General features: G+C 39.9%; 1 protein-coding gene across 1 annotated transcript in view; it reads left to right on the plus strand.

Annotated features, from left to right (window-relative positions):
* calcrla (calcitonin receptor-like a) overlaps positions 1-13,256 on the plus strand; it is a 57,643-nt gene that overhangs the window by 1,124 nt on the left and 43,263 nt on the right. The gene's annotated exons all lie outside the window — the stretch shown is intronic.

The raw sequence follows: 13,256 nt of genomic DNA on the forward strand, positions 1-13,256 counted from the left end.
ACAGTGGTTACTATTGGTGATGAGGAAAGATAACTGGAGTCAGTATTAGGGAGGTGGCAGAGCAGAAGCACAGTCAAACCAAAGCAGATTGGTTTGTGGACATGGGAGAACTTTTCTGCCAACAGGTTAAAATTGAGTGTTGAACTGCAGAATTGTCATGCAATGATGAAAGGGATTGTCCCCTTATTGCTTCATATGTGTATTCATATTAACACTTTGGTATTGATTACAGTGAAAACAAAGCTATGGAGAAGAAAAACCAGATTGATGGTTTAAATCGACAGGTTTTATGTGGCTTTCAGACCATGCCGTGCCTTTTTAAATGTGTTTAGAATTGCTTCACATTACAAAATGTTTGAATCCTGCAAACTAAAGTCAGTTCATGTGTGTTTAATTTGGGAAACTTAAACAACTAAGATTTGCAAGAAAAAGCACTTATTGTAAACTATTTGAAAAGGAAAACAACTGTTTGATGTTTAAAATCGATACAAAGATATGTTGTTAATGGTACATTTCTATTCGAAAATATAACCAATTCATGGCTAAATAAAACTTAAACTATGTTTTGTGCAAAAAACGTATTTTTAAAAAACGTATTCCTTGAAAAACAGTTCAATAGTAACGTTTGGGTGTGGTATGATCATGCTTGATCGAACAGCCCATTACTGTCATCACATTTGATAACATTTTAATTGGCGAACATAAATACATACCCCGTACTTAAAATCTGTGAGAATATCTCATGTGACTTTTGGCAGATGTTTGTGTTCAACTCATCAGTTGTAGTAAGACAAAAAAGTGTTTAATCTCCCCTTAAATCCAAGCAGTGTCTACCTGTAAACTCCATCGCTAGCTGCATATGAGAAAGAGTTGTGAGCAGTTCAACCACAACTTATTTAAATACTGTTAAGAGGCTTGAATAAATGAAATTGTCATTTACAAGAAAAAAGATATAGACTTTTAGAAGTAAAAAAATATCATCCATCTGTCGATTATTTCCCACTCTTTTGGAGTCAGGTCATGGGGCAGCAGGCTACCTTAGCCATTAGCAAAAATAAGAACAAAACAGCATTTTTCTGTTGTTCTTTTTGTCTTGACTCTTGACTGATCTGTTGATCAGTGCACGACCCGTAAGATATATCTTACAGTTAGAAACTCCATAGTTGTACTTATCACAATGCATTATACATGGATATATTAAAATCCATCAATTATAAGTTATTACCCTAATTCTAATTTGTTATGGTTAAAATTGGTCTGGTAAACTGGGTCTTTACTCCACTGCCCATGCACGTAAGCCATCAGGACTCTTGGACAGTGAACACATCAATGCTGCCAGTTGGCATCGCTGCAGATGAGTCTGTGAGGCCTTTCTGCTCTGACATCTTCCAATGCGCTACACTAAATACACAAGCCGATTGTGCAGAGGGAATGTCATGCAACTCAAGGGATTCAACCCCCAAACGGCCCTGTTGTGCATTTACTAAGTCAAGTGAACCGCTGTTACATTTGTCCGACACAAAGGTCTCGGCTGCATAGCTTTCAGAGTCTTTACGATCTCCATGGTATGGTGGATGTCTCCCTATAGCAATGGCATTTAGGAGGTGGTGCCAATGGAATCTCATTCACACTGACTGATACTGGTGTACAGTGGCTGTGTGGTGCATGGGGGTTGTATTTAGGATTATGCTTCTTTGCAGTCAAGCAGTAAAGGGGAGATTTCCCTTTGTACTTTTCCTTTAGGAGCTGTTGTTGTGGTATTATAAAGGCTGTGTTGACACTGAATGGCCATTTTGCACTGATCGTGTCTGATATGTGTGCTCAACTGACGCTATAATGGGAGATGCAACTTCCTACAAACACTTCTGGGAAACCAACTCTGATGAGTGCGAAGGCCACCTGACTCACAGTCAAGAGTAATGACGGTTCCCCGGAAACGTAACCCCTCATAAATCATCAGAGCCCACTAGACTACTGCAGCCTGTGAGTTATTGAATTACCATCTAATATTTTCCCTTTCCTGCAGTGGACTGTGGTTGGGCCACATGTTGCATTTTTCTAACTACAACACAAGAACAACAACTGATGATTGCCATTATTCAAATTTGTCCTACAAGATCTCAATCAATTAACTACAAATGTTTTTGTATTAAACCTTTTAAAAATACAACTGTACACCTTCTGAATGAAAGTTCCCCTCTGGTTTTGTCTAAATATAAATCACTAATTTACAAAGTTAGATGTAAAAATATCCCGAATCTTCGCACAGTTTTTTCTCATGGGAGGCAGACAATTAAATAGTCAATAAAAAGAAAGAGACAAAACGTAACAGCAATGTACTCAGCCAATCGCTGATATATTGGACGCTAATCGCCCAACAATTTTTCTCAAACATATGTTTGAACAATGGAAATGATGTATTTTATGTTCTTCCAGCATATTTTATTTTCCCCTAAGCTCATTCATATTGAACCTTCACTGTGTTTCAGATCGGCAACCCAAGTATACATTATGTTTTTTTCTGTCTGCTTACCCAAGGCCAAAGTTATCATATTACACAAAAGCACAATGATGCACACATGCACCGGTCTGAAAGCATTCCCCTTAGGATCTGGATTTAGTTTCGGGGATGTGAAACCTTTTGAGCTCATTTTTCCACTCATATATTATGGAGGGTCATTAATTTTCCCTCTCCTGTTTAATTTCAGCGCACAAGGTGCCTCATGAGAACTGTCATGGGCTAATGTCTTCTGAAGCAGCGGGGGAGCTTTGTCTGTGTGCAGTGGTTGGAGGTGTTTTGTTTTTTTGGAGGACAGTGGAAATACGCTGTGTGGTATTTCAAAGGGTGTTCCATCTGTGTGTGAGCAAACCAAACCATCAGCGACACAGGCTTCCTGATTTACTGCAGGGGGCTTCTGGCATATGGAATGGAGAGGAAGTGATCCTGAGTAGCTCTGTATGTCCATTTGTCTTCCAAAGGTGAACCTATAGTATTGTGTCGTGGTCATACTATGTGCACATTTGACTTTTACAATTAATTTTGCCAGAAAGATATAGGGTAGGGCTACATGATATTGGAAAAAAACATTGTGATATTGGTTTTTCCTGCAAAATACTAAATCAGAAATTGTCACCAGATGAAACCTACCCATTATTGGTCATCTCTATCCTTTCTGTAGCCAAATGATTGTGGGTTTTTTGCAGCCAGAACCTCTTTAAAAACCATGTTTTGTATTACTGGCTAATTTCCAGGTTGTGTTTAATGGCTATCAGGGTCTGCTTGGATTGTTTGATTCATCATGAATGATAAGGATTGGTGGTTCGCTGTGAATGCAGAACCAACTCACTACCAACATTACATTACATTTAGCTGACGCTTTTATCCAAAGCGACTTACAATAAGTACATTCGACCAGGAAGACACAATCTTGAAGAAAACAGAATCATATAAGTACATCAGGTTTCATAGAGCCAAACATTTCAAGTGCTACTCAACTGGCTTTAGGTAAGCCAGTCCTTTATTAGTATATAAGTGCTTTGTTAATAGTTCTAACGCTCGAAGTGGAGTCGAAAGAGATTAGTTTTCAGTTTGCGCCGGAACAAACTTCATATATCTAAGAACCAGAGGTGGGACCAAGTCATTGTTTTGCAAGTCCGAGTCAAGTCTCAAGTCTTTGCGCTCAAGTCCAAGTCAAGTCTCAAGTCAGGATGGGCAAATTCAAATTCAAGTTCAAGTCCAAGTCCTAAACTTTGACAAAACGAGTCATAAACAAGTCATTATGTGCTTTTAACCAAATGTAATGACATTGATCAACAGAATAATACTTAATAATCAAATTGCTCTTTATTACTCACATTAATAATTTAATAATCCATTTTCTCTCTGCTTAAAATAAATCCTGAGTGGTTACCAAAATAAAAAACCCTGCTCTGAAGGTTATTTTCATTTTACAAATCCTGCACTCAGCTTTGCTTTCTCCAATATCATTGAAAAGCAGCCAGATGCTGCTTCTTTTTTCGGTTTTCGCAAATGTCTTGACTTTTTCCGACGCGCTTGCATTTAAATCCGTCTCCCCGTCGCTCTGTGCAGCTGGCCTATACCACTACACCTGCTGTGCCCCCCACCCTTCTTTCACATAATGGTATGATCCTAGTGTGTCCTCGCATATGATTGGCCGCATGGTGGCCCAGCTAAATAAAGACCCGCCCCTGCCTACAAGGATTCTCAGCAAGAGTAGGAGCGGCTGAAGATTCTGCTTTCCCCGACGGGAGTCTACTCTTCTAGCGGCAGCTCGCGATCGGCATGTTGGAGACCTCTGAATTAAAGTATCAAGTCACCTCAAGTCAGAAGGCTCAAGTCCAAGTCAAGTCCTGAGTCATTGGTGTTCAAGTCGAGTCGCAAGTGTTTTGTGATGTTGTCAAGTCGAGTCTCAAGTCATCAAATTTGTGACTCGAGTCCAAGTCATGTGACTCGAGTCCACACCTCTGCCAAGAACCGTTAAATATGGGTATCATCAATGTAAGTGAGAACCGTTCAAGCTTTCATTTTGTATCAAGCATCAAATGTTGCAGCCTGACGTTTGCAGTGCACGTTGCAATGTCAATGCTGACACAACATTGAAAAGCCCTGATATAAACCAACAAGGCGCCTCCTTTTCATTTCTTGTAACACAATTGCACTATTTCCAGCTGATAGACAGTGTTTTGGAACTCCGCCCTGTATTCTTTGCTGCTGGGATCAAATGTCTGCAGCAGACATTTCTGTTTCATCTCCAATTAGCTAACCTACTCTACTGTGAAAATGTGACTACTATTATTGTCAGGCATAGGCTGCTGCAAGCTGTGCCAAAAACCTTGCAGTTAATGGTTTCCAAGGTTAATGACTGTCCCAAATGACTTTGTTCTCTTTTTATTACCACAGTGTTTTGTTTTTAATACCCTTGATACTAGTCATTATCACAACTTGTAGCCTAACATGCATCATTTCGAGTGCAAGAGATAATGAATTATTGTAATTAGTTTCTGAAAACATAAATGTTTTTCAGCTGTTGTTTGTTGCTATTCATTAGGTTTAATGTTGTTTCATATTCTAACCTATGCACACTATTTCACCTGCAAAATGTTTCTTCCAATCAGTCTTGTTTTATTGGCTACATAGAGGTCTGCTGTGAGTGGTAGCCCTTGTATTATGCCTGCCACTATGTTGACAATGGTGGTTGTTAGCAACAGTAATCACAATCTAGATTTTTCCAATAACACATACACAGCATTTCAGGATTTTCACAGTGTCTCACTCATGTAAGCAGTTAAATGTTTTTGTAACACAAACCCAAGGCATACAGAGCAACTTGAGCCTGTTAGTAATGACGCGAGTAGCTCCCCTAGAGGTCAAGTCTAGGGCCCACAGCGAGCACATGGAGGATATTCCTTGGGGCCGTCTTAAAACAGCCGTGAATTTGACCGAGCTCCAGGGTTATTTTGGTCGTGGCAATACCAAAGGGGAACCACTCACACAGCCCCTCAATGTTTATGTGGTTAGACTTATATACTTTATATGTTTGGGGACATTTACCAAAGCTCTGCTGCTATTCAATATACATGATTTTGTTTGTGTCCTGTGTTAACAAATAATGTTATATTTCTTACGTTGGCAATTTGAGATATCCTTTCAGAGTGTGAGTGTGGTATGGAGCTCTGGCAGTGTTTGGATGGATAGAATGAGACTGAACATTGGGAGGATTAGTAAGTGGTGCTTGACTAGCTTGCAGAGAGATCCCTAAGGGTGTCTTTCCGGCTTTATAATGTTTCCAAGGCCAGAAGAAAAATGGCTGATAATTAAGCTGAAGCATCGTTGATGGGGCCAATTGATCTAAAGAACCATTATCCCCCACATAAAGACCAATTCAAACTCTAATGACAGTTTTTGGCATGGAACTCCCCTTCCAGCTCTATGCCAGTTTAATGACTGCTAATCGCTGCAGCAAACACAGCCATGAAACTAAAATCTGTCAAAAGCGATAGCCATTTGGGATACAGAACCAGGGGCGCCGCCAGGAATTATGGGCCCCATGAAAAGATATCACATTGGTTACTTAAACATTTTTTTCTTAATGTTCGAAAATAGTTTGGGCCCCTGTCAGTCACGGGCCCTTAGAATCGTCCTAACTTTTCACCCCCTTACGGCGCCCCTGTACAGAACAAAAACCAAGAAAGCTTGTGCTATTGTGTAAAGCGGTCAGCCTGTCAGTGCACTTAAAGTACTCGACAAAGGAAGTGTATTGACCTGTGAAAATGGGGCTCCATGTAAGAATCAGTAGAATTAGCCACACTTACCCAGCAGACTGCACTGTACAGTATGCCTCAGGTAAAGCACATGAGCCACACTTACCCAGCAGACTGCACTGTACAGTATGCCTCAGGTGAAGCACATGTTCAGAAGGGTAGGCTACTTTAAACGTAGCCTAGAAGCTCTATAGCTAAATCACAACATTTACATTAATACCAAGGAGATTACTAGCAGCTATGCAGGTGCAATGCATGATGGATGCTAGTTTATTTTTAACCAGTTTATTTTTATCCAGGCATTTGTGCTATGTTTTCCTTTGCGTAGACCAGAGGCCTCTGTAATGGGATTCCTGTATGGTATAACCTCTAGTCAGGAGCGCCGCTAGGGATTTTGGGCCCCATGAAAATATATCACATTGGGCCCCACCACCAGGCACAGGACACGCAAACCAAGCACAATGCTGTAACCACACCTCCAGAACCCAACTGACTCATTTATGCTTTAAATAACTCTACCTGTACAGGCTTGCATCTATCTTGTAGTCCAATACTAACTGCACAATATTTACTGACACTGAGCTGTGAACATATAACACTGTGCAGACGTGCAACATTCTGCTGCAGTAGAATTCACTATTTGATATAACACTAACATTCCTGACAATAGACCTCAATAGTCATCTTTTATGGTGTCATGCCTTTTTTAATAACATTTTTCAATGGAACATTCATAAATCAAAATAAATATAACTTAAATACACATTACCTCTTAATTAAAATAAAGTGAACATTAATACCAATATTATCATTTATAAAATGCTATCACAAAAAAAATAACATAAGCAGCAGATTTTCTAATTAAATATATATACCAACTACAAAATAAGCGGGTATTAAAGTGTAAATGGACAACAAAACGGAAATGGAAATGAAAAGGCCTGATGGTGGTGCTAAATCAGAGCAAAACTGGGTGACATACTGTCGCTCTCTCTTATCTTTCTCTCCTTTCTTTTCTTTTTTGAAAGCCTGATTTTGTTAGTCGTTGAGACATCGTACACACGTAAGTACTAGCATCCCTGCTCACATTAGTGATGTGTCGGTCGCGAACGAGCCAATTCTTTTGAACGGCTCTTTGGTACGAACAAGGGGAACCGAGTCGTACTTGGTGAGAGCCGTTCTTGTTATCGTTCAATCGTTGGTTTGACAGGCACTGACTGCCTGTCAAAATCCACTCGCCTGTTAAAACTCTTGATTTTGTTCCCCAAACGTATTCTGTGAAGACCCGCCCCTACTCTGATTGGTAGGTTTCAGCACGAGGAGTGAGGTGGGGTGGGTCTTAATGGAATATGCGAGAGAGAGAAGTCATAACAAGTGGTACAGGACAGGTACGACGTGTTTTTCGGATGGAAAATGAGCCAAATGCGAAAACGCAGCAGCATTTGGATGCACTTCAACCAAAACCCAGGCAGTGATAAAGCGCACCATTTGTAAAGGCAAAATATCCTTTAAAGCAGGGTCAACAAATAATCTCCATCGCCACTTAAAGGTGGGATAGATACGTTTCAGAAACCGGCTCGAGATACACTTTGTTATATTCCATGGAATGCTCTTAACATCCCGATAGCAATGAATATCTTAAGTGCTTTGACGACAAATCCTTAAAAAAAATGTCATCTGTAGTTCTGTAAAAAGCACGACCAATCATTTTAGCCGGCCCGGCTATAATAACTGGATGGCCTACCTGCCTGTCAGCCTTCCATCTGTGCACAAACTTATCTCGTGCCCTCATTGGGCATGTGTGCGTTCGTGTGTGTTGGAGAGGGGCTCTGTAAGGAAGTAGCAGATTTTTTCTGGCTGTGTATTTTCAAATTCTAGCGCACTCAAGCTGGGTTGCGTTCCGATAATCCAAAATGTAGCTCCTAAGTTCTAACCCTATCTCCTATTCCTTGACCTCTGAGTGAAACGTCACGGGGTTAAGGGATAGTGGATAGGAGAATTCAAAAGGACTTAGGAGAAGAGACTGTGGTACTAGAGAATCCGAATGCACTTTCACTATCCGACGTGTTTATGATGCGCCAGCGGACGTCATGAATGTGCGTCTGCTGCTGTGGGGAAACTATGGAAACTACAGTTTTCTATACAGCGGACTACAACATGGATGTTTAATAAGAACGAGGGACTACTGTAAACTCATCTAGAGACTCTGCACCGTGCTCTGATGCTGTTGCTTTATGCTTTATGAATGTGGACAACAGAGAAACATATTCTTCATGACCAAAGTTGGAATTGAAATAAAAAAGGAAAGTGAAACTTATGCTCGTCACCCTCTCCCTCCGGTCCACATTAATACAAATGATCCCAATACGTATGATTGTATGAACTATGAAAAGATCTTAAAATCAATACAAATGTATTTATTATAAACATTAGTCCTTAACATCTATCACTGTGTATATCACCATTCAAACATCTTTTAAAAGTTGAACAACCCCACACAGCTCAGTAAAGACTGTGAAATGTTGACTTTATTTGATCATTTCAGTAAAAACTAACGTTCATATTTCTCTTTTTGATTATAATACTGATGAACGTTCAAAACAAAGCACTTTGGCAACTTACCACATACGTTTTAAAAAGCTTAATAAGCACCGTAACTTTCATGATATCATTTCTCCCATTATCGTTTGTGTCCGTGAACGGCCGACTGTTGAGTGACGGCAAATGCTGCGGCTGCAATGCATTGTGGGGCAGCATTTTCTCCTCTCCTTTCGGCTAGGGAGGTCCAGTGGTTCCTAAGCTAAAGGAGGTTATAAAGGAAGTTTGAAACCTCCTTTCCTTTCATTTGGAGAATTGGAACGGCACTTATCATGGCTGCCAGTGACGTACTTCCGGGTCATTTCACTTGGTTAGGAAGGTTCCTAAGCTAAATGGACTATTGGACTGGGCCCCTGGTTTCTCCAAAATTACCTATCCCACCTTTAAAAACACAGTATCTAATATTAAGAGTTGCGTGAATTTCATTCAAGGCAACTTTATTTACTTAACACATACAGAGGGTAAATTCAAAGTAGTACATTCACTGACATGAATGACATGGATATGGCGCCACCTTGTGTCATGTTTACAATGCAGATTATTGACATTAGGTCTGGCAATACAGTCTATCATTATCCTGGTGATTATTTTGCAGATAAACCTAGTAAGCCCGCCCCCTTTAAAATAAAGGGCTCTTTTCAACGGCTCTTTGAAAGGAAAGGAGCAATGAGATCCGGCTCCCTTCAAAGGGCCATAATTCCCATCACTAGCTCACATGCTCTCACTCTGCTAGAAAATGCGGTGCCGCACAGCGTTTGGAGACAGGACCAAACCATTACATGTAAATAGAGGGGGGTGTACAGAGGCTTTGGATAATTAACTTTTCGAACAAAAAAAGTGAAATGAATCGTAAGTTTAGTGAGTACATTATCAATATAACGTTATAGTAATGTTAATTATTGATGATTGATGAAAGGTTACTTACATTTTTGTTCTTAATGTTCTAAAATGTTTTGGGGCCCCTGTCAGTCACGGGCCCTTAGAATCGTCCTAACTGTTCACCCCCTTACAGCGCCCCTGGCTCTAGTACTCCGTCTCCTTTTAAAAAAAACTACTGGAGACAACCATGTGTTAGTCATGTTTGAATAAGGACGTCATTGTGTTGAAATTAATGCTATTTCAAGTTGAGAATATCTTTACAGTAACTAATTCATATCTTTGTGGAGAGATAAGGTAATACACTTTCTTGAGAGTTTGATAACCAGATCATTACCACTCTTTAATGTGTACATGGTAAATACAGTATGTGCCTAGAGCCAGGAGAGAGTTAGCGTAGCTAGCATAGCATTGATGCTGGAAGCGGCTTTGTTCCATGGTACAGTAACATAATCGCCTGCCAGCATTTATAAAGCCCTCTAATCAACACATCGTGTCTAGTTGTTTAAAAAAACTATAATGTGTTAACTTGTGAGCTTTAATTGCACTTGTAGATTGTATTAGCTTTGGTCCAAGCCATGCAGCAGTAAAATACTATGACCCTTGACTTGCAAATGAACGTAATGTAAATATATTTAATTTCAAGAAAAAGTCCTGTGTTAATGATCTTTCAAGTACAAATATGTAAGCATAAAAATGTATTTGATTAATATACTTACTGACTTAATGTCGTAGCTCCTTCCAGCTACAACTCCGGGATTGGGTAATGATTAATTAGGAAAGAACAAAAAAAGTACTCATACATAAGTAAAGAGACATTTCTTTAAAATTGTATATAAATGCTGTGTTTACTTGTGTACAGTGTTTAGTAACTTTCTCCCACAAGACTGTTTCCCAACATTTCCTGTCTTTATGCTAGGCTAGCTTGAGGATGTTTGCTCAAGCTACATTTTACAGAGAATGTTTTTTGAGTTAAATGTTGAAAGCTAGTTAAAAAAGTGGATGATTTGGCTTTACCGGGACTCATTTTCTAAATATGGAACAATCATGCAGCAACAGCAGGTTTTAATTAAATTCTGTGTTTTTAGTTTTGAGGACTTTTCTTTTTAAATTGAAGCCATCATCCTGGTACATAAGAGTGTGTTTCATTTATCATTAAGCTGTTTTATTGTTGTTTTTCACACTGTTCTTGTGACTCATGTACCTTCTGTAGAATTCAGGCACTCAGTAGTTGACATCTGTGAAGCTGACCGTTGAGCGGCCCAGACCAAGCAAGGAGGCAGAGGCAGAACGTCCAAAAATATAACCCGACGTGGGCATTTATTACAATCCTGGGCACAAAGTTCACAGCCTCATTCCTGCTGTTCTCCTTGCACCCATCCTGCAGCCACAAAGATCTCAAAAACACTCCCAAAACAGCAAGAGCCCAAATGCCCAACCCAATCAACCCAACAGGACACAGGTGAGGGGGGAGGAGACAACACAGGGCACCAGGTGCACACAATCAACGGCAACAGACATGGGGAAAAGGGAACACATTTCAAAATAAAATACAATTAACACTACATCAATCAATAGTATAAATTGTATACAAATGTGCACACATGCAAGGCCCGAAGCCATCTCACAACATCATTCGGACTTTGTTTGCTGCTTGCTTCATGATGTTTTCCAAACTCCCATTAAACTGGCAGGCATTTTATTTTTTAAAGCTAACAGATACTTGACACCCGGCACAGTATGACTCACTTGCGTTACTGCCTATTTTAATGGAGGCTTGATAATTGCAGCTTTGTGATGATTTTGCTCATCTTTTACATACTATATATTGGAATAAGGATGTGAAACTTGATCTTTTAGGGTGTACATTAACTGTGCTATTCAGAGCAGCCATTTCCTCTGTGATAAGCGTTCATCTGGTTTTCAAAACACTATCTCTCTCATACAATGTTGCAGTCATTTCCAACAAACTTATTAGCAACTCAACTCTAAGCCTGGACACTGTAACATACTGTTTAATTTGCAAATATAAATCAGTCAATTGCAAGAAACAGTCTTTCACTAAAATATTCCGATTTATTTATCTTTCAAAATTAGGGCCGGGACTCGATTAAAAAAATTCATCTAATTAATTAGAGGCTTTGTAATTAATTAATCGAAATTAATCGCATTTGTAATCACATATAAATATTTGACCTGAGAACAGTGAGAAGCAATTTTTTTCACATGGATTTTAGTATACCATTAGGCGCATTCACACCGCAGTACTTTTCCCACAAAGGTTCATGAGAACTTAGTTCATGAGAACTCTTTGAACCTGGGGGTGGATTAGGCAAATGAAGCCGCTGACGTCACTTATTCTTCTTCTACTTTGGGTTTACTGGCAGGCCGCAAACCACTTCACGGCGTATACTGCCGCCCAAAGTCCCCGGCCGGAAGTCCCCGGAGTTAGGGACTGGCTTCAGTAGAAGCTGCTGGGAGTCCCAGCAGCTTCTACTGAAGCCTTCCGAGTAAATCGCCAGAACGCCGACACCTCCTCATCTCCACCGCTCCCATGTTTTATTTTGTGTTGCCATAAGTTAGTCTCTCTGCGTTTCTGCGCTGGGCTAATGCTAATAATGCTAATGCGAGGATAATAAAATGGCGGCTTCACAAAACTTTTTGCGAGTTTTACGGGGCGTGGTTTGCAATCCGCCCAGCCAATCAGAAATATAGCTCTTTTCTCACAAGAGAGCCGTACGAAAGTCCCTGCTCTCTAGCAGGGACTTTCGTGGGGGTAAAAAGGTTCTCATGAACTAATTTTAGTAACGCTCTTTTTTGGTGTGAACGCGATAAAAGAGGCTAACGTCCACGCTAGCTTCCACGCTAGCTGCTATATGTTTTGCATTGAGGTGATACTTGAGGCTTGATGTGCTGCGGTGATATGCGAATTCCTTTTTGCATAATTTGCACACAACCGTGCTCTTATCAACGCTTCCATCCGTCCGTTTTTTAAAACAACATTTCCCACTGTTGTTCACTGTGGTTTGTTGTTGTCTGAAGTCATGAACGTTAGTTGGTGCTCCAGTATAATCGGTACGCCTGAAACTCATCCAGTGAGAAACGTTCCGCGGTGCAAAAATAAGTGCGATTAAAATGCGTTAATTTTTTTAACGCGTTAATTTTTGTGTAATTAATTAATCTTAATTAACGCGTTAAAGTCCCGGCCCTATTCAAAATGTATTGGGTTGAGGGTAATTATTTATTCTGGGATTCCAAGCGGATACACCTTTTTGTCAAATTATGAGAGAGAGGGGAAAGAGAAGTTGGAAATACGTCTATTGCCATCAATGTTTCTTTACGTTATCAATGACTCAAATGTCAACATTATTAACGGAGCTTCTAAGATATTGGGACAAACCTAGAAGCCAAACTACACTATTACATTACAGCTAATAAGGTAGATGCATATTAGGGATTATACATTTAAGATGGAGATTCCATTATCAATTCCTGGCTTG

The sequence above is a fragment of the Gymnodraco acuticeps genome, unplaced genomic scaffold (assembly GCF_902827175.1).
Source record: "Gymnodraco acuticeps unplaced genomic scaffold, fGymAcu1.1, whole genome shotgun sequence".
In the NCBI taxonomy this organism is placed as follows: domain Eukaryota; kingdom Metazoa; phylum Chordata; class Actinopteri; order Perciformes; family Bathydraconidae; genus Gymnodraco; species Gymnodraco acuticeps.